Source organism: Pan troglodytes, chromosome 7 (assembly GCF_028858775.2).
Source record: "Pan troglodytes isolate AG18354 chromosome 7, NHGRI_mPanTro3-v2.0_pri, whole genome shotgun sequence".
NCBI lineage: Eukaryota > Metazoa > Chordata > Mammalia > Primates > Hominidae > Pan > Pan troglodytes.
Window position 1 is genome coordinate 28,837,024 of NC_072405.2, and position 21,067 is coordinate 28,858,090.

Here is a 21,067-nt window from a genome sequence, read left to right on the forward strand (position 1 = left end):
AATAGTGGCTTTAAAAGCCCCCAGATTCATTTTTCTCTGTCAAAAGAGTACGGAGACAGGCAGTCCAAGAATAATAAGACTGAGTCACAAAGTCACCAGGGACCCAAGCTCTACCTGTGTTTCTGCTCTGACATCCTCGGTATGTGGCTTCTATGCTCAAGGCTGTAGCGTGACCCAGTGTTGCTGCTGGAGATGCAGCTGTCCTGTCCATTATCTGAACAGCCCAAGGGAGGAGGAGGTGTGTGTGGGGATGCGGGAAACACTCTCAGTTGAGCTGGCTCTCTTTCTTTTTCTGCAGCTTTATTGAGGTACAGGTGACACCCGTCAGCTCCATTTAAGGGTCCATCCCTCAAGTCAGCTCTTTGCTTCAATCTCATTGGCTGGGACCTCATCATGTGGTCACATCTGTCTGCAAAGGAGGCTGGGAAATAGAGTCTTATGGCTGCCGGTAGTCAAATTGAGGCTCCATGACTAAATATAAAGGGTAAATGGACATCAGGAAGGCAAATACCAGCCTCTGCTAGATTGTTGTTATTGTTTTTATAGTTGTTATTCTCATATGCCAGGAACCTATCCTTTAGGAATTTTCTATTTTTAATGCAATGTTATAAATATTGTGAGAGAGGTGCATAGTAAGGGATGTGGAGCGCTTGGTGGGGAAGGATAAACTTGATCTGAGGCATCAGGGAAAGCTTCACAGAAGTGATGTTCAAGGTGAGCATGATGTTTAAGTGATTTGCTAGGATTACACAAAGGGCATGGAATTCCTAGCAAAAGGCATGCCATACATAGAGTCTTGTTGTTTCATGAGCCTGGCGCTTGGCTGCTTGGAATTTGGCTTGTTGGAAATTGTGCTACTGACGGACAGGACAAACTTCCAGGGGTTATCCTGGCACATCTCTGATGCACATAGTCTCCAGGGCAGGTGGTGAGGGGTGATGAACCCTGCTATCCATGAAGGTTTCCTGATTCTCAATTCCGATTTCACCAGACAGCCATCTATTTGTTAAATTAAAACCAGCTGGTTATTGAAAGAAACATATTTATTGAGAATTAACTGCCATGTGCAAAATGGGTATTTACTACCTACTTGTCAAACATCAGTGAATTTGTGTTTAATAGTCATTTTTTTCAATTAACTGACAAAAATGAATCCCGTTAATTCTAAATTAAATGCATATTTGCAGAACTCTAATTCACAACATCATCAAATCATGTCTTCCCAGCCAGTTTCTGATAGTTTTGTGTTGATGAAAGAATCTCAGTTGTTGTCCTTAGAGACAAATATTTTTTGTATGGATAAGCAGTTGTATCTTGGATTAGCAGACAAGAGCCTCTTTTTTCTATTCACCTCTTCCCTGTTTTCTTCCCTTCACTCCTAAATCCTTCATGTACTACAGGCACCTGGAGGGTGCCTCTAGCTGGAATGATTTTGGATGATCTAAGTTGATGGTTTAAACTTGACCTCTGTCTTTAACCTCCCAGTGATCGAAGTTCTTGGAAAACTTACCAAGCAGTAGATCTCCTTTCCCTAAGGTGCAGGACAAGATCACAAGGCTAGGAGTCAAACAATCTGGGAGGTTTTGACTTTTCTTCTTCTTCTTTTCTTCTTTTTTTTTTTTGAGGCTGAATCTCGCTACAGGCATGCACCACCATGCCCAGCTAATTTTTTTTTAGGGACTGGATCTCGGCTATGTTGCCCAGGCTAGTCTCGAACTCCTGGCCTCAAGCAGTCTTCCTACCTTGGCTTTCCCAAGTGGCTGGGATAATAGGTGTGGACCACTGTGCCAGGCTAATTCTGAATTTTGTTATGTAACCTTGGATAAGCCCTTTTCTTCCTTAAAGCATTTGTATCAGAATGAAGCTAAGCAGGTTTCTTCACTGCAGCATTTTTTTTTTTTTTTTTGAGACGGAGTCTTGCTCTGTTGCCCAGGCTGGAGTGCAGTGGCACGATCTCAGCTCACTCACTGTGGCATTTTTAAAGAGAAATTGCTACATTAATGTGCAAGAGAACCTCCAGTTGGGAAATGGTTATAGTTTTTCTAAAGCTTCTTTGACCACAGAACATTTTTTGTTACTGGATCATCTGGTGGATTGGTGATATGAGAAATACGTTTTGGTAAAGGGTAGGAAGGATGATTTCTAGGGTCATCTGGCTCTAGCATTTTAGGATTTTTTTTCCTAGTCCAGAAACTGGAGCCAGCTTCCAAAGGATGACTTGGCAATACAGGCCTCTCTGCCCACCAGACTCTCCTACTTCTGCCCCCCACTTCTGGCCAGATTCGAGGAGATGCGAAACATTGCCTGGCATCCTCAGAAGCCCTGCCCTTTGGAAATCTGCCAGACAAGAGTAGGAATGGAGTGATCTCTGGAGCCTGCTCCCTCCCTGCTGCATCCAGCTGCACTTAGCATTCAGCTCCTCGCCTTCCCCAGCACAGCAATTACATGCTCAGCATCCACCTCAGAAATATGTAAGTGGTAACAAATGCCCTGAGGGTTCATTATCATCCAGCAGTGCAGACAGTACTTGCGTGGGGGCATGGCGCACCTTACGGAAGGCAGTGATTTCTCTCCTCGCTGGCTGAGCCATGTGACTGCACATATGCTGAAATTGCAATGAGAGGGGCTGCAGAGCCCACTCTCCTTGGCACAACATTGCTGTGGCTGCTAGTATGGCTGCCTTTGCACAAAGCGACTACTGCACACCCTCCAGACAACTCAGCAGCAATGGGGACTCCCCACCACCGCCATAGCTGGTAGAGCAGTCTCTACCTAGCCAAAGAGGAGACTTCACTGACAATCCATAATCAAACAGGGCAAAGCTCCTAGAAGCCTCAGAAAATGCATGCCCCCAGGAGTCCTCACAGAGGTTTGCTGATACCCTGACTGTCCCTTCCCAGTCCAGGATCTTTTAGGTCATTAAGATAGTGGGTCTAATGTCTCAGGATGCTTTTACATTCTTAGAAATTATTGAGAATCCAAAATACTCTGCTATGTGCTGATTATTATTATTATCATTATTTTATTTTTTGAGACAGGGTCTTGCTCTGTTGCCCAGGCTGGACTGCACTGATACAATCATGGCTCACTGCAGCCTCCATTCCCTGGGCTCAAGCAGTCATCCAACCTCAGCCTCCTGAGTAGCTGGGACCACAGTCATATGACACTATGAGCTGCTAATTTTTAATTTTTTGTGCAGATGGGGTCTCACTATGTTGCTCGGGCTGGTCTTAAGCTCCTGGGCTCAAAGTGATCCTCCCATCTTGGCATTTGAAACTATTGGGATTACATGAACTATCCATGCCTGGTCGATATGCTGGTCATATTAATTGGCATTTGTTAAAGTAGACATTATAACTGAGAAACCAAAAAAATTTATTAATTCATTTCAAAATAAGACAAATAAATGCCTTGTGAGTTAGTATAAATAGAACACTTTTTTCTTCCGTAAAAGAACTATATTTTCCAAAGCAAACAACACATGTGTCAAGAAGAGTGGCTTTGTTTTACACTTTTGCAAATCTTTGTAATGTCTGGCTTAGTAGAAGACAGCTAGATTTTGTTATTTCCTTCCTAAGTCATCTGTCACGATATGTTGTTTTGGTTGAAGTATATGAAGATGATCCAGCCTCATACAGGTATATATATGAGAAAGGGAAGACCTCTCAGGCCCTCCTGAACAGGTCTTGCGGATGCCCAAGGGTCCCCAGCCACACTTTGAGAACCACTGATCTAGTGTATACCTTGTCGGGGGATGATGTGGTGGGGTGGTATTGCATTTAGGTGGTCTATACAGCAGAGAAGCAGCCACTTCTCAGATCACATGTGCTTCTTTTGCCTGGGCTATTGCTCTAGCCTCCTAGATTGTCTTCTGAACTCTATTTTTCTTCCTTCAAATTTTTTTCCTTTTGGAGACAGGTTCTCACATTGTTTCTCAGGCTGGAGTGTAGTGGCACAATCATAGCTCATTACAGCCTCAATCTCTTTGGCTCAAGCAATCCTCCTGCCTCAGCCTCCTGAGTGGCTGGGACTACATGTGTGCACCATTGTGCTTGGCTAATTTTTAAAAATTGTTTTAGAGACAGGATCTTGCTATGTTGCCCAGGCTGGTCTCGAACTCCTGGCCTCAAGGGATACTCCCATCTCAGCCTCCCAAAGTACTGGGATTATAGGCATGAGCTGTTGTGCCCAGGTCCTATTTGTATCCCTTTATAAGCATCCTCCACACAAAATCCAGAGTGAGCTTTTCAGAGATAAGTTGAATTTTATCACTCCTTTGCCCACAAGCTCCGGATGGTTCCCATCACACTTAGACTGAGGTCCCATCTTATAGGCCTGTGTGCCCTGGTCCTTGCCTCAGCCTCTTACCTTGTTTCTCAGTTCTCTCTCCCTTGCTGGCTTTGCTTTAGCCATTCTGGCCCTTTCTATCTCTGTGAACATATGAGGATCAGTCCCGATTTGGGGCTCTTGTCCAATCTGTCCCCCTCTCTGGCTACTCTTCCCTTGGACATTGGCATGGCTGGCTTATTCTTGCATTTAGATTTCAGTTTAAATGTCATCAACATGGATTCACACTTATTACCCTCTTTTGTTTCCTTATAGCCTTTGTCACTATCTGCAATTGTCTTCATTATTTTGTTTACTTTTTAATGATATCTCTCCATGTGAGGAAGTAAGTTCTATTGGAGCAAGAACTTTATCTTATTTAATACTGTATTTTCAATACAGTATTAAATGTTTGTACAGCATCTGGCATGTAGTCGATGAGCAGTGAATATATTTGAATGCACGAATGAAAAAATAAAAAATATTTTACTGTAAATCAGACTCAGTTTTGGATTATGATGTTGTCATTTACTAACTCTGTGAACTTGGGGAAGTTTCTTTTTATGATACTTTTCTTATAAGTAAAACACTGATTACAATGATCTATTGTACAGGGTTGCTGTGAGCTTAGATAAGATAACAAATGTAAAGCACTTGTCACATAAAAATCATTCTGTAATTGGCCCTGTCTTTCCTTCCTCTTCCTAACCTAGCTTGTCAGTAACATTTCTAGCTCCAGAAATGATCATATCCTTCTTTTTTTTCTGAGGTCCCACCCTTCCTAGACCCTTCTTCTAGTGGATAGTTGAGTGGAAGCTATGTCTCTTGATACCTAGACAAGTGCTCTCACTATCTGCCTGTTTCTGGACACAGTAAAACTCATAGCCCTGCTGGAAGCACTCGGTTGCGGGTCTTCAAACTGTGGCTCCTTGTACACCTGATGAGAATTGACTGGGATATTTGCAAAAGTGCTGGCTGCTGGCTTTTGGCCTCCCTGGAAATCTGTTGAATTAAATGATTCAGAGGACAGGATCTAGAAAATGAATTTTCCTGGAGATCCTGGTGCATGCTAAAATGGGGAGAAAACTGGTATGAGAAATGAGCAGAGGGCACAAAAAGATTTTCTTTTATTCTTCCCCATCCGTTCACAGCTTTTTAAAGCTTTCTCAAATATTTATGCAGTAGCCTGACTTGTTCTCCCAGTTGGGCCCCTGAAGACACTGGCTCTCTGACCAGCTCTACCCCAGGGAGGAAGCTACTCCAGGGGCCCAGGACAGGGTGGAAGCATCCATGAGTGCTGCTCACACCCCTATCTTGGGCTTTCTTTCCCAAGACAGAACGGGTACAGCAGGGTGCTTGAACAATCCATAGCAGTGGGCACAGTGTGGAATCTCAGGACAGTGCATGAAAAAGCTATTTGAAAAACAAGCACAGCCGCTCTTGCCAAATTCTCAGGATCCACTAGAAAAAAAGAATAGTCCTTTCCCATCATTCCATAAATCATTCCACTGAAAGCCATCAAAAATGCATCCTGAAAAGACATTTTCACTAGCAGCTCAGCTAGAAGACATACATCCTGCCCCACTCAGTTTTTCTCTCCTGATAACCAAAAACAAAGTTCCAGGAACAGAGGGATAAGCTTTCTTGGAGAAAGCTGTCATTCTCCATTTATGAGCTTTTTGCCCTGGATTCTAAATACAACCACACCTGGCTTTCCCCAGGGGTAGATGGTTTGATCTGAGAGGCAAACATTCTGTTGAAACATGGCTTTTATTGACAGCAGTTAGTGCTGCCCCAGCCCTGTGAAGGTGGAAAGAATTGCTGGAGAGCCAGATGGGACTGGAGTTGAATCCAGGCCTCTACTCATTAGCCTTGAGATCTTGGACAAATCACTTAATATCTCTGAGCTTCAGCTGCTTGAAACAAATGATTTAAAAAAATAGACTCACAACATAGTGACAGCACATTTGAAGTTCTCGCACATGCCCAATACCTGGCAATAGCAGTTGCTCAAGTAATACTATTTTCATATTGTTGGCCAATAGTAGAGTCTCTCATGTTGCTTAAAGAATAGTAGGAAGTAGAAAAATGATGTGTGTTCCTCTCCCTGGTGTAGGAAGCAGTAGAACTGGTTTTTGACTTAGCTTTGTCTTAGAACCATGAAGGTGTGACCTCGGTGATGCCGCTCTCCCTCTCTGAGCCTCAGTCTCTTCTCCCAGAAAGTGAAGGAACTGCAGTAGGTAATCTTGAAAGTTCTTCATTCTAACTTCAGACTTTAGGATTTCAACACTGATAGCCCAGACCTAGCTGATAGCCCAGACCTGGTTCTCCTCCCGGAAGTCTCTGGCCCTGATGGCTCTGCGAATGTTTTCCAGGGAGATCAGTGGGCTCCTCTGTGAGACGGAGGCATCGACATCCTTGCTGATTTGCATGGGGTTGTGGTGAAGCTTTAAAGGTGCAGCAGCTTTAGGGAAGACTCTAAAAATTAAGAAGCACTATGTAAGTGATGCAGGATGGTTGCTTTTGTCTCTTGTGCCTGGGTTCTTTCTTCCCAGAGCTGAGTACTGGGCGGGGTACTGGAGGCTAGAAGGCAAGCCTGGTGTGAGGGCTGCACACAGACCCTGTCACCTGGGTGTTCTGGCTGCGAATGGCTCTGCTCTGCTCTTCTCTTGGGGCCACTCCAAAGAAGTAGTGACAGGCAGGAGGAACAAGAAGAAGGACAAGAAAAAAGAAAAAGTTTCAAGATGGGATTTGAACAAAGGTGGAAAGAGTAGAAGTGGGGAGGAGGAGACTAACAGGAGCTAAGGAAGAGGAAAGGTAAAATGATTCCCATTACTCTCTCTTAATTTTGCCCAGGCATCAGCAAAACCATCATCAGCAGATCAGAACACCTCACTATGACCTCTTAGCTTGATTTAAAAAATAATTCCTAGCCAAACTGCAGTGCCTAAATCTATAGCAAATGTCAGCAGCCAGGCCTGAAGCCAGAGCTGTGATCTCCCTCATGTCAATAAATCCTTGAAGTTCCTTCTCCCTTGGAAGCTGGGGTTTCTTCTGATGCTGCTGCTTTCTACCCCAGGCTGCCCTTTCATGAGTAATTTCTTTTAACCCGAGGATCACAGCTGTGAGCCATAATGAAAAGATTTCTTCTGGACTGACACTGTGGAGAAGCCGCTGTGCCAGCCGAAGAAAGCTAGGAAAAAATACAATGAAATCCAATGGCCGACCCACGGCCGGGTGAAGGTAGAGCAGCGGACTGGGGAGGCCTGGCTGTCATGCGTGCCACCACTCCAAACAGAGAGATCTTGCAGGTGGTCCAGGAGACACATAGTCTCAGGTCAGTGCTGTCTTATGTCTGCTGGGACTGCAGAGATGCCAGGGACAAGAGGGACTGCCTTGACACAAGGAGAGGCAGTAGAAAGTACTGCCAGCTTTTTCCTGCTAGTTCTTGTTTCTCAGAGTCCCTGCCTTCCACTCTCAAATGGAGGAAATAATACTGAAGTTCATCTCGGTTATTTACACTTGAGATTTGTTTTTCTTTTTTTTCTGAGATGGAGTCTCACTCTGTCACCGAAGCTGGAATCCAGTGGCAGGATCTCGGCTCACTGCAACTTCCACCTCTTGGGTTCAAGTGATTCTCCTGCCTCAGCCTCCCGACTAGCTGGGATTACAGGTGTCTGCAAGCACGCCCGGCTAATTTTTTGTATTTTCAGTAGAGACAGGGTTTCACCATGTTGGCCAGGCTGGTCTCAAATGCCTGACCTCAGGTCATCCACCCATCTAGGCTTCCCAGAGTGCTGGGATTACAGGCATGAGCCACCGCACCCAGCGGAGACTTCTATTTTTTATAGGAAAAAGTTGTGCATTCAGATGTTTGCAGGAAGCTCTATCCATGGCCTTGGGACCTCAGGAGAAGAGAAGCCATGTAGATTTTCAGCCTTGAGCAGCACAGTTCAGACATGGAGGGGAGGGCTTTGTGCTGTCCCCTCAGCCTCTGTCCACACTCACATCAGGGATAGAAAGTGGAGGCAGACTCCTCATGGGAGCTTTGAACAGTCCTCATCTCATCTTGCTCCTGAATGGCGTAGCTCTGAGGTCGTGAACTGTCCCTTGTTTTGACAAAGTGTGTGCTGCACGGAGAGGGAGAGAAGATGGGCATACAAATTCAGCTTGGAATGAACATTTCACTTTGGGTGGTGGGGCCAAAATGGGTGACAGCGCATTTGAAGTTCCTGTGTATGCCCAATGCCTGGCATTAGCAGTTGCTCAAGTAATGCTATTTTCATATTGTTGGCCAATAGTGAAGTCTCCCATGTTGCTTAAACAGTAATAGGAAATAGAAAAATTCCTCTTGGCACCTGGGTTTGCATGGCATGGATGTATGGGCATGTGTGTGCACACACGTGCCTAGAAACACTTCTTCAACATGGCAAGACTTCATTATTACGCAGCTTCATTAGTCCTTCTCCATTCTTGAGATTCAAGCTGACCTGGTTCCAGCTTCTCAGAGCCCCTTCCTTCCACCCCCAAATGGAGGGACTAATACTGAAGTTCATCTCTTATTTACACTTGAGATTTCTATTTTTTATAACAGCCTGTCAATCCAGGTTGGATTAATACCCTTTGAATATGTTTTGGGGCATGTCTCACCAACACAGATGAAAATTTACTTTGGTTCTCCAATGGAACTTCCCCCAGGGATGCTGTTTGCACATTATTTAGGCAGCTCTGTACTTCTTGATGTAATAACATGTTCCTAAAATTTGTATAAAACGAGAATTTTGGCAAATAGGATCATATTTTAATGTAATGGGAGTGTTTGTTGCTCATGGGAATTCTATGGTGAATCATTTTATGAAATAGTCCTTTTTTTTAAAACACTAATAGCCATTCTCAATTTATCTTTTTGTTCTTCCATGTGGTTTTCCACAAACCATATTTTCTGGAATCGAGCCCCTCCTATAAATGCTAATGGCCAGCTTCAACTTGTTCCTAAATGGCTAAGGTAGAGTAGTGACAAATTAGTCAGTAGCTGACCTCACTCCAGGTGTGTGCTACCTAAGACAGAGCCCTGGACAGAGATTTCAGGCACCTCTTCTAAGTCTCTTCTTGTAACTGCCATGAATTAGCAGTGTGGCCTTGAAAAAATCACTAGCTACTGTTCTGTTTTCTGAATAAAAAGCTTGGGGTTAGAGTGTGTATCATACAGAAACTATTTTGTATATCATTTTACTAACTCGGAATGCTATGTGTTTCCTTGCTTGTATGGGTTGGGGGAAATAAGAGATGCTGACACATCCAAACTCAGAGGGAATCTCTTCTTTATACTCTCTTCTTTCTGTCACAGAGCATAAGCAGATATTAATGGACTGTGAGTGTCAGGGATGAGGGATGGTCCCCTCTGACTTCAGAGTTCAGCCCAGCTTAGGGTGCCATTAGCTTCCTGCTGGCACTTGGCTTTGCACAGCAGGTGTGTGTGTATATGTGCATGCACACATGTGCTTAGAAACCCTTCTTCCCCCATCACAGCAGCACTTCATTATACCACAGCTTCCTTAGCAGGATGTTAGGATTCTGGGTTGAAGGCTCTCCTTCAAAATCATCCTCTTAATTTGCAGAAGCAGCAGCAAGGAGACTCTTAAGGTTCCGAAAACTAACAGAAGCTGAAGTGATGAAACAGAGGTGACAGGAGCTGGGAGAGTGATGGGGAGGAACACACACTTCATTCTACCCAGAGGTCCAGCCTCATGAGGGGATTCTTGCTGTAAAGGGTTTGAGCACCTGGTATTTATTTGAAGCATTGTGGATTTATTGAGTGTTTCTAGAAAATAAGAAGAAAAGGCTCAGTTGCACTAGTGAAGCCAGCGTGATGGAGAGAAATGAAGCCTTTCTGGGCAGAGGGAGTGAAGAAGAGCCATGGGATGGCAGAGGATGGTGGGAAGGCTGGAAGGAGTGGCTTCTCAAGAAAAGGGACCTAAAGGGAAGGAGGTGGGAGGAAGAGGAGGTGAAGAAGGAATTGAAGGATGGGGGAGGAAGAGGGGCAGGGACTGGACAGGACCACAGTTGAAGGGAAACAACATTACACAGGCCAGAGGAACTGAGTTGGAAGACTCAGGGAATGAGTGGAGGAAGAGGCCTCGTCAGCCTTCTGAGTCACCAGTGGCTGAAGTGGACACAAGAAAGAGTCCACCAATCCAAGAGGACAGGTGTTTCCTTCATCTTATCAATAATACCAGCGAGATGAGATGTGGTTGTAGGGGGTGTAAAAACTTGCCGATCATCCCTGTGGCTTTCTCCAGGCAGTTATGCTGGGGTGAGGTCTGCTCCCCCAACTGTACCTACGTGTAACCATCTGTAGGTGTGTGCATTTCATAGCAATGGATTCATTTGCGCCGGTATCAGCATGTCCTGGAAGGTCCAAGAATTGGGAGGGAAATGACTCCCTGCACCTCCTCAGCTTCAAGCTCTAGTGCCTTCTACTAACTGTGGAACTTTTGTTTTATCAGAAGAAAGTGGAAGAAATATTTTTTAAAACTTTTAGGTTCAAGGGTACATGTGAAGGTTTGTTACATAGGCAAACCCACATCATGCAGGTTTGTTGTACAAATTATTTCATCATCCAGGTATTAAGCCCAGTACCCAGTAGTTATCTTTTCTGCTCCTCTCCCTCCTCCCACCTTTCACCCTCAAGTAGACCCCAGTGTCTGTCATTTCCTTCTTTTTGTTCCTGAGTTCTCATTATTTAGCTCCCACTTATAAATAAGAACATGCGGTATTTGGTTTTCTGTTCCTACCTTAGTTTGCTAAGGATAATAGCCTCCAGCTCCAACCATGTTCCTGCAAAAGACATGATTTTGTAAGAGAAAAGAAGAAAAAGAAGAGATAACATCTTGTCTGCCACAGCTGAGAGTCCCAAGTTCTGTTTCCTTCCCCTCTTGTTGGAAATAGCCAAAGGCTCCTAGGAAGAGAAGGGCTAGGGCAAGAAGCAAAAAAAAAGGTTATCTGTAGGAGACATTTTGAGGGCTTTCTGGGGAATGTAGGACAAAATGAAACAGGAAGCCAGAAGGAGGTGAACTTTGTCCGTTTTCTCCCTTAACTTGGGACTCAGCTGTGGCAGCGATGAGGCTTTTAGGTGGTTTTTCTGTGAGTGGCCTCTCTCCAAGACAGGGAAGGATATGGGAGGTGCTCTTTGGGAAGTGTGCCTGACACATAGGTTTGTGAATAAAGATAAATCTGCATCTGGGGCTCCCGGAAATTTTTGAGGATAGTTTTAAAATTTCCATAGAGGAAGAAGAACAGGAACTACAAATTACTGATTTATTGTTACTTTATTTCTATCTGCAAGTCAGTGAGACCTTGGTGACATTTGAACTACTCATTCACTAACAAACTATTAGAAATTCATGAGTTGTGACTTTTGATTGCTCCTTTTTTTTTTTTTTTTCTCCCAAAGATAGTCTTTTGACTAAGGACTATTTTGTACCTTTGTTATGGGCTGTTAGCCAATGAATGCTGCTCATATTCCAGGCAGGTATTCAGGCATCCACATCTCACACGTCAACCCAGCAGCAGCCTTGACAAATGCCCTGACATCTCTGATTGAGGCCAAAGATCTTAATTAAGCAAAAAGATAAGTAGAAGAAAATGTACACCAAGGCATTGCCAATGAATTGGTGAATTCTCCAAAGCTGTGGACATTAGGCAGCTACTGTTGGAAGTTTAACACAAGTAGTCACAGATGTGAATCCATCCATCCATATATATTTACTAAATATTTACTGTATGCAGTAGTGTGCTAGGCTCTACAGAAGAGCAAACAAAATATGAAGTATTGTCCTTGACCTCAAAATTTGCTAATGTAACTTCATTTTGTAAAGAAGACTCTAAAAAATAACCCATTTATGGTCCTGTAGATTCCCTGACACCTATTATGTAAGTAATATTTCTTTTTGTTTCATGAGAGTGATATGGTATCAATAAACCCAAACTGTTGTTTCTTTTTTCCAAGTTGGTCTCATTAAGATTCAGAGTCCTTTCCAGAATATATTATATATAATGAAACAAGGAGAAAGAATATGTAAAGTTTGCAAAATTCCTGGGAGAAATCCCTCTCAGTCCACATTATTCTTACTTCCTACTTAGTATTTATATTGGAGAATAAAGACAATTTTGTGTCCCAAACAGGGTAAGAAAGTTGGTGGTTGGTTGTTGCCACTGGCCTATGGCTTTTGTCCAGAGAAGACGGGAATGGGGGTCCAGTTACCCAACCCCTTCAGAACAGATGGTTTCTCATGCCCATGGACCTTGGTTACAGAGTGTGAACAGGATTCTCCTAAATATTTCAACTTTGGAAGACCTGATTGAAAGTCATCTCAATTAAGCAAGGACTGAGAGTGTGCAAATATTAGTTGAACGTTGGTTAACTTTTCCTTAAATGGAAATGAATGAGCATTAAAGTCACTTTGATGAATCTTATGCAGAGCCTCTGTCCCAGAGTCCTGAAACTTCACCTGATGGTCATAAAGAATCAAAGTAAGTCCTTTGCCAGGCTGCGTTGTGTTGGGGTGGGTGGGTGAAGGGTCCTTTCAAATTCTGTAGATCCCAGTACATTGCATCTACAGGGTATGTGTTTAAATGAGGGGTAGTTGACCCACATAACTCCCCACCCTCCTGCCTCATGGTTAGAATGTATGTTCATTGGGGATTCTGCATACATTTTCATCACATATCTACTTTTCTGGCTTTTAAGTAATATCCTCTCCTTTGTTTTTGCCAACAGTGTTCATGAATAGTGAATGTAGGGAAGCATTATCATTGCTATGTTTTATTTTCACACTGTATCTCAGTATCAGCCTATACTTTCAATGTACTAACAACTGTCACTGAGGCAAAAAGTTTTAATTAAGCTCACACATGATTATTTTCCAGCAAACAGATCCTAATTGATGAAATTGCTAATTGTACTTCCAGGTGCAGTCAGCAGCCAGTAGTGCATTGTTAGTATGCAATATGGCATGGGCTGTTACATGGTGTGATATTAGATTATATATTTACTATGAACGTATGTATTGTTCTTTAATGACATCTATTTGTTCATTCCAAAAATATTTATTGAGCACGGACTCTGTGCCAGTTATTAGTTAGAGTAATAATAGCTGCTGTGACAAATGAGTTTCCTCACCTAAGAAAAATAAAAGTTAATTATTTTTTCTCCACATAAAGGTCTAGAATGTTCTGCTGCATGCCTTCCATGTCATGATTCAGGGACCCAGGCTCCTTCCATCTTGTGGCTCCCCCATCCACTAGGTTCTCAGACTCTTTCATTTCCAACTGGTGGTTGTTGAAAGAGAGGGTGATGAAGGCATACCCCACTTACATCTTACCCACTTTCACCTAGAAGTGGCACATATCACTTTTACTGACGTTTCATTAGCAAGAATTGTCCTGCAACACACTTGGAGGAAGGCAGCTGGGAAATGCTGTCCCTAGCTGTGCACTTACAGTATCATATGTATTTTATGAGACTCTTTGTGGGATAGCTGGCTATCTCTGCCACAGCTGGCCATGTCTGCCATGGCTAGACATCATTTCAGGCTCTAGGGAAATAGCAGTGAAGAGAAACAGACAAAAATATCTGGCCTCATGGAGCATAAATTCTTGAATTAAAATTCTTAAATTCTTCATGGGATGAGACAGACAATAAAAAGGCTAAATCAGTATGTTGCAAAGCAGTGAGAGCTGCTAAAACTAAGCAGAAAGAGGGGTACAAAGCATGAGAGAGAAGGATTTGAGATGAGATAGTGTGGTCATAGAAAGCCACACTTTGTATCAGCATGAGAGAAAAGCTAAAGCAGGAAAAGGGGTAGAAAGCATGAGAGAAAGGTTTGAGATGAGTTAGTGTGCTCATAGAAAGCGTCTTGAAAGAAATGATATTTTAAGTAAAGAACCAGAGAGCATAAGGTGTCCAACTAGGTGAATATCTAAAGCAAAAACATTCCAGATGGAGAGAATAGCAGGTAAAAGGACTCTGAAGCTGGTGAAGATAATAAGGGTGAGAATAATAGAAGGTGAGATCGGAGAGGCAATGGTCAGGCCAGACTGTGTTGGGCCATTTAGGTCATAGTAAAAATCTGGGCTTTTTTTTTGTGTTTTTTTTGTTTTTTGTAACTAACTTTATTGAACTATGATTTTCATAAAATATACCCATTTGGTAGGTTTTAAAAAATGTAGACATGAAGACATTCATGTAATCACCACTACAATAAAAATATAGAACATTTTTATAATCCCCTAAAAGTATCCCTATTTATAGTTCATCCCTGGCCCCAAGCAATCACTGATATGCCATCGCAGATTAGTTTGTTTTTTCTAGGATTTCATACAAGTGGAAAGGAACAGTATGTACTCTTCTGTGTCTGTATTCTGTCACTCAACATAATGCTTTTGAGATTCATTCATATTGTTGTCAGTATCACTACTTTATTTCTATTTACTGCCATTATATGAATTCTATTATGTGGATATACCATAATTTATTTAATCTTTCACCTACTGAGAGGCATTTGAGTTGTTGATAATTTGGGGCTGCTATGAAGAAATCTGCTATGAACATTATGTGCAATTCTTTTTTGTGGACATATATTTTCAGTTTTCTTACATCCAGGAGTGGAATTGCTGGAAACCATAAAGTAAGTATTGGTTTAACTTTAAAGAAACTGTCACTGTTTTCCGCAGGGGTCATGGCTTTTCACACATCCACCAGCAATGCATGTGAGTTCCAGTTGTTCCATATCCTCACCAACCCTTGTTGTTGGCAGTCTTTTAAATTTAAACCATACTAGTGGGTGTATAGTAATATATTATTGTAGTCTTAGTTTGCATTAATCTAATGACCGTGAATGTTGAACACCATTTCACATGCTTTTGATCATTTATACAACTTCTTTTGTTAAGTGTTCAAATCTTTTGCTTGTTAAAATAATTTTTTTGTCCTATCGAGTTGAAATAATGTTAAAAATGTTTTCTTGATGTAAGTCCTTTGTCAGATATATGCAGTCCATGAATTATTTTCTCCTAGCCTGTGGCTTGCCTTTTCTCTTTCCTAATAGTACCTTTCAAAGAGTATATGTTCTTAGTTTTGATGAAGTAAAATGTATTTAATTTTTTGCATAGTTAATGCTTTTTGTGTTCTAAAGAATCTTTGCTTAGATTTTAAAGATTCTGAAGTTCTAAAGATTTCCTTTTGTTTTCTTCTAGAATTTAATTTTTATTTTTTTTTTAGTTTTAGATTTAAACTTTAGGTTTATTATCTATTTCAACTTAATTTTAGCATATAGTGTGAATTGAGGGTTAACATTTATTTATTTATTTTTTACAATGCAGTTATCTAGTTGTTTTAGCACAGTGTGTCAAAAGAACTATTGAATTACCTTTTTGAATTGCCGTGGCAGCTTTCTTGAAAATCAATTTACCTTACGGTAAATATGGTAAATTTGTAACTCTATTTCTGGACTCTCTATTCTGTTCTACTCATCTATAAAGCATTTTTTCACCTATACCACATTGTCTTGATTACTCTTGCTTTATTGTAAGTCCTGAAATCAAATAGTTTAAGCTTTTCAACTCTATCCCCTTTTTTGAAAATTGATTTACTATTTGGTTCTTTGGAGGTTGTTAATTTCTTTTTTTTTTCTTTTTTTCTTTTGAGATGGAGGCTCGCTCTGTCGCTGAGGCTGGAGTGCAGTGGCGCTATCTCGGCTCACTGCAAGCTCTGCCTCCCGGGTTCACGCCATTCTCCTGCCTCAGCCTCCTGAGTAGTTGGGACTACAGGTGCTCACCACCACGCCCGGCTAATTTTTTGTATTTTTAGTAGAGACGGGCTTTCACCGTATTAGCCAGGATGGTTTCGATCTCCGGACCTCGGGATCCGCCCACCTCGGCCTCCCAAAGTGCTGGGATTACAGGCGTGAGCCACCGTGCCCGGCCTGGAGGTTGTTAATTTCTACCAAGAAGTCTTCTCAGCTTTTAACAGAAGTTGCATTGAATACATAGATCATCTTGGGGAAAATTAACGTTTTAACAATATGGATCTTTCCAACTGTGAGTGGTATACTCTCTATTTATTTAAGCCTTCTAAATTTCTCCCAGCAATATTTTGTAGTTTTTGGTGTATAAATCTTGTATACATTTTGTTAAATTTGTACCTATGTGTGCCATATTTTTGGAGCTACTATAAATAGTATTTTTAAAAATTTTATTTTCTAATTGTTCATTGCTGTCATATAGAAAAAATTTGATTTTTGAATATTGCTTCTGTATACTGCACTCTTGCTCAATTCACTTATTAGTACAATTAGCTTTATTTGAATTGGGCCTTATACAACATAAGAAGTATTTTGGCTTTTATGCTGATGAATCATATGGGGGTATGAGAGCAAAAATTTTTGGATCTTAGTTTTTGAACATGTTAAAGGTAAACATGTAAGACTGCTAATTAAATGTATCTGGAAGTCAGAGAGGGGTCATGGGTGAATATGTGCATTTGAAATCACTAGCTTAGCAATGATAGTTAAGCCATAAAACTTATTCAGATCATCAGTATTTAGGAGTTAATGATGAGGAATCAGCAAACCAGTTTGAAAAAGCAACAGTCAGAGAGGTATGGGGAAAACCAGGTGAGTGTGATACCTTGAAAACCAAGAGAAGAAAATGTTTTAAGTAAATTGCTTTGGGAGGCCGAGATGGGCAGATCACTTGAGGTCAGGAGTCCGAGACCAGCCTGGCCAACGTGGTGAAACCCTGTCTCTGCTAAAAGTACAAAAATAAATAAATAAATAAATAAAAAATTAGCCAGGCGTGGTGGTGCATGCCTGTAATCCCAGCTACTTGGGAGGCTGAGGCAGGAGAATCGCTTGAACCTGGGAGGTGGAGGTTGCAGTGACCCAAGATCATGCCACTGCACTCCAGCCTGGGCAACAGAGTGAGACTCCATCTCAATAAATAAATAAAAATAAAAATAAGTAGATTGGTCTACTATATCAAATATTGCTTATAGATCAAGGAAGGTGAAGGCTGAGCTAGACCCTTGGAATAGTAGATGTCATTCGTGACCTTGGCAAGCAGCTTTGGTGGAGTGCTGGAAGTAAGAAACTGCTTGGAGTAAGTTGAGAAGAGAAATTGGAGACAATGGGTACAAAGAACTCTTCCAGGGATTTTACTCAAAGGAGAGAAATGAAATGAAAGTTGGAGGTAAGTGGAGTCAAGAGAGGGTTTGTGTGTGTGCGTTGTTTGTTTTAGTTTTCAGTAAGAGAAAAACACAGCAGATTTTTATGTTAGTTTGGATGATGTCGAATGACCCAGGCTGATAGGGGAGAGTGAGAGGAGAGTTGTTGGACAAAGGTTTTGAATAGGTAAGAGGGGTTGGGATCTAGGTGACAGGAAAGGCACAGATGGCTCATCCACAGGGACTGGAGAGAAGGGAGGGTAGGTATATGCAGATGGATGTATAGATGGGTGGCAGGAACTTGTGAACATTCTCTTCTTATTGCTTTCATTTTCTCATTGAATTAAGTTAGGTTAGTTTATTGTTGTAAAACATTTAGAACAGTGCCTGGCCTACAGTAAGTATGATGTAATTCTTTGTTAATTAGGTGCTTTTTCTGGTTTCCCAGAATCCGATCATAGAGTGATGATTGGATATAGATTTTCACCTTTGATGCTTGAGTTTATAGCCTGGAGCTACAACCAACACCCGAGTATGGGTTATTGCTTGGTGTTACCTGTGAAGAACTGTGATCTTGTTGGGTAACTGCTGCATGTGGATCTCTGTTCTACAGATAGCATAAACAGTCTATAAATAGTGTAGATAGGTAATAAATAGTGTAGTAGCCTTCCTTCTTACAAGGCTTCTACACTATTTATTCATGGAATGATAGAAGCCCTTCCTCTTCTCTAAATGATGAAGGCCTAGAGGCATGGGCCTATTGTTTTTTGGCCAAGTGCACAGACAGGCTTATTAGTATTATGAATAGGTAATCTAAGCTAATATATATACACTCGGCATTTACCAAGTAAAGCATGTTATGCTAAGTGCTTTCTATTATTTTCTTTGGAACACTCAAAAGCCTTGTGTGCATGGTCTTAGAAACATTCTATATTTGTGGAAACTCAACTCAACCTGCACCAAGCCACTCGATAAAATTAGATACCAGGTTTCTGTCCTCTAATTGTGCTCTTCTGCTCCACCTGCTCCCACTGCCTCTATTGTCAGCTATCACTGAGCAGTGGACAGGAGCACTGGGCTATCAGGTGACACCGGATCTTGTGCCAGCACTACAAATCATGGACTGATTGAACTTGGGAAGTGACTCACCTCTTGGGGGATTTTTCATCTGCGTTCTGTGAACTCAGATGATCCATACCATTTCTTCCAGCTCTAACATTCTGAGATTTTAATATTTCCACGGCTGTCATGTTCACTCCCCACATTTTTTAAGTATCTAGGTCAGGGCCTCCCCAGGTGAAGGGGTGATTACAGGTTTAATCAGGGCAAATCCTGAGGCAGCTCTGGACAGCGTGAAGCCACCACCTATTGCTTTATCTCTGTGCCTTTCCCACGGGTTACCAGCAGAATTAAATATCTGACACGCCCCCAGCCTGGGCTCCAGGAAGAGCCACGAGACAACCTGCTAGGTCCAAGCCACAAGCTCCTCTCGTTCCTAGAACACTTGTCCAATGGCCTGACGGGCTAGTTTTAGTGCCTGGTATTTATTATCTTTGCGAAAGCTTGGCCGGGAGCCTGGAGCCTGGACGTGCGGGGTTGAGTGATTAGACATGGGGCTCTCATACATCTAACTTTAAAAAATCTCAATTATATCAGAAAAAAGGTCCAGGGTAACAGATGGGGTCCTGGGGACGATCGTGTAAATAACAAACAAGTGCACTGCCATGATGCATGGCTGGTCCCAGGGAGCAGGAGGAGCTGGAGCTGGCGTCTGGGCATGCTCCCCAGCTGGGGCGCCCAGAGGCAGAACATCCAGCAGGTGGCAGCGCTCACAAACGATACAGCCTGCACTGACACCTGCAGGGTCCTGGGGGGGCGCCAGCTCTGGGTGAAGGGGTTGGGGGCGGCGGTGGTGGGGTGTTCTGGGATTTCACAGGGGCTGGTCAGAGAAGTGTTTTATGAAGCAGGTGGGTGGAGTCAGGAAATGAGTGAACGTCCAGAATCTTGCAGATGCAAGGACAGAGTAGAGAAGGCACAGACCAGGACAGTTAAGTATGATTTGGCAGTGACCCCTTGGATGGGACGCTGTACCCCTGGAAACATAATTCAAAAACAGAGGACACATTTTCATTGAAAGGGAGATGGAGAGATCTTTAATCCAAACAGCGTTTTTGCAGATAAAGAATCGGAGGCCCTGGGGGAAGAGGCTGCCCAGCTTGGTTGGTAGATGGCCCTGATCTAGACTCCACAAACACCTGGGTCCCTGGGTCCTTCTCCATTCCTGCTACACTCAGCTCAGCTTCCTATAGTGACCAGCTATGTTTATAAACAAGAATTTGGTCCCTTGCTTCTGTGGGTGTCTCTGAGATCTCACAACCTGACAAACAATTTGAGGCTATATGGACCTCCTGGAAGAGTACAAGGCTCTATGGCCTTTGTCTGCAGTGCCATGGCCAGAGAACCATCCTGTCCTTTTCTCATATGCACACGGTGCACACACGACGCAAATGCTTTGCATTCCTCTCCTTGACGGCGGTCCTTTCTTTCTGCGTGTTCATCGTCACTCATGGTGAAGAGTGCTCATTGAATGGTTCTCTGGCCATTAGGCTGCAGGCAAAGACAGGCAGGCCATCGAGGTCCAGTGGCACGAGGAGCCGTGGGGCCCCATCGAAGGGCACTGCTCCTGCAATAGAATGGCCAAGGCTGGAGTCTCTGCTCTGCCATTCTGGACTCACAACCTAGAATCAGTCACCTAACTTATCTGAGCCACTTTTGTAGGATGGAGCTAGAATTTGGAAGCAACCAAGTGGCATATTCAATGTGAAGGGGCTTTGCATAACCCATAAAGTGCAATGCAAATGTGAAACATTCTGATTCTAATATAAAGTCAGGGGAAGTTGTTGTTGGCTGGATTTAGGGATGGAAGAGTATGTGAATTTGACTTACGTTGGGGCCTCAGAGAATGGGGGCTTGCGGGGAAGAGGAGGTAAAGATTCAAGAATAAAGATGAAACTCTGTACTCAACACAGTATGTGGAAGGGTTGGAGAGGAACCAGCCTGGGAGCAGGAGGAGTTCCAGGTGGGATAGGAAAGAAAGGTTTGTCAGTGGGCACACAGAAGATGGGTGTGAGGAATTTGGATTTGTTTCATGAAATGAGGAGTCACTTGGATAGTTTTTAATGGAGTGATATGACAAACAGTGCTTTGTGTGATCTACTACATGGTAGGTAAAAGAATAGATTTATTTATTTATTCAAAGTTAAATATTGAGTGCCTGACACTGTGGTAGATGCTAGGTGTATAATGGTCAGTGAAACTGGATGAGGTTCCTGATTCATGGCACCTAGAGTCTAGTGATGAACTGAGGATGTGGAGCTGCTGGAGAATAGGGAGGGAGGCTTCTAGGGTCTATAGGATCCATGCGTGAGGTTGAATGGAGTATGAATGGAAATTCATACTCAGGATTGATCACCAAGTCCAGATGTGGTGGCTTACATCTATATTCCTAGCACTTTGGGA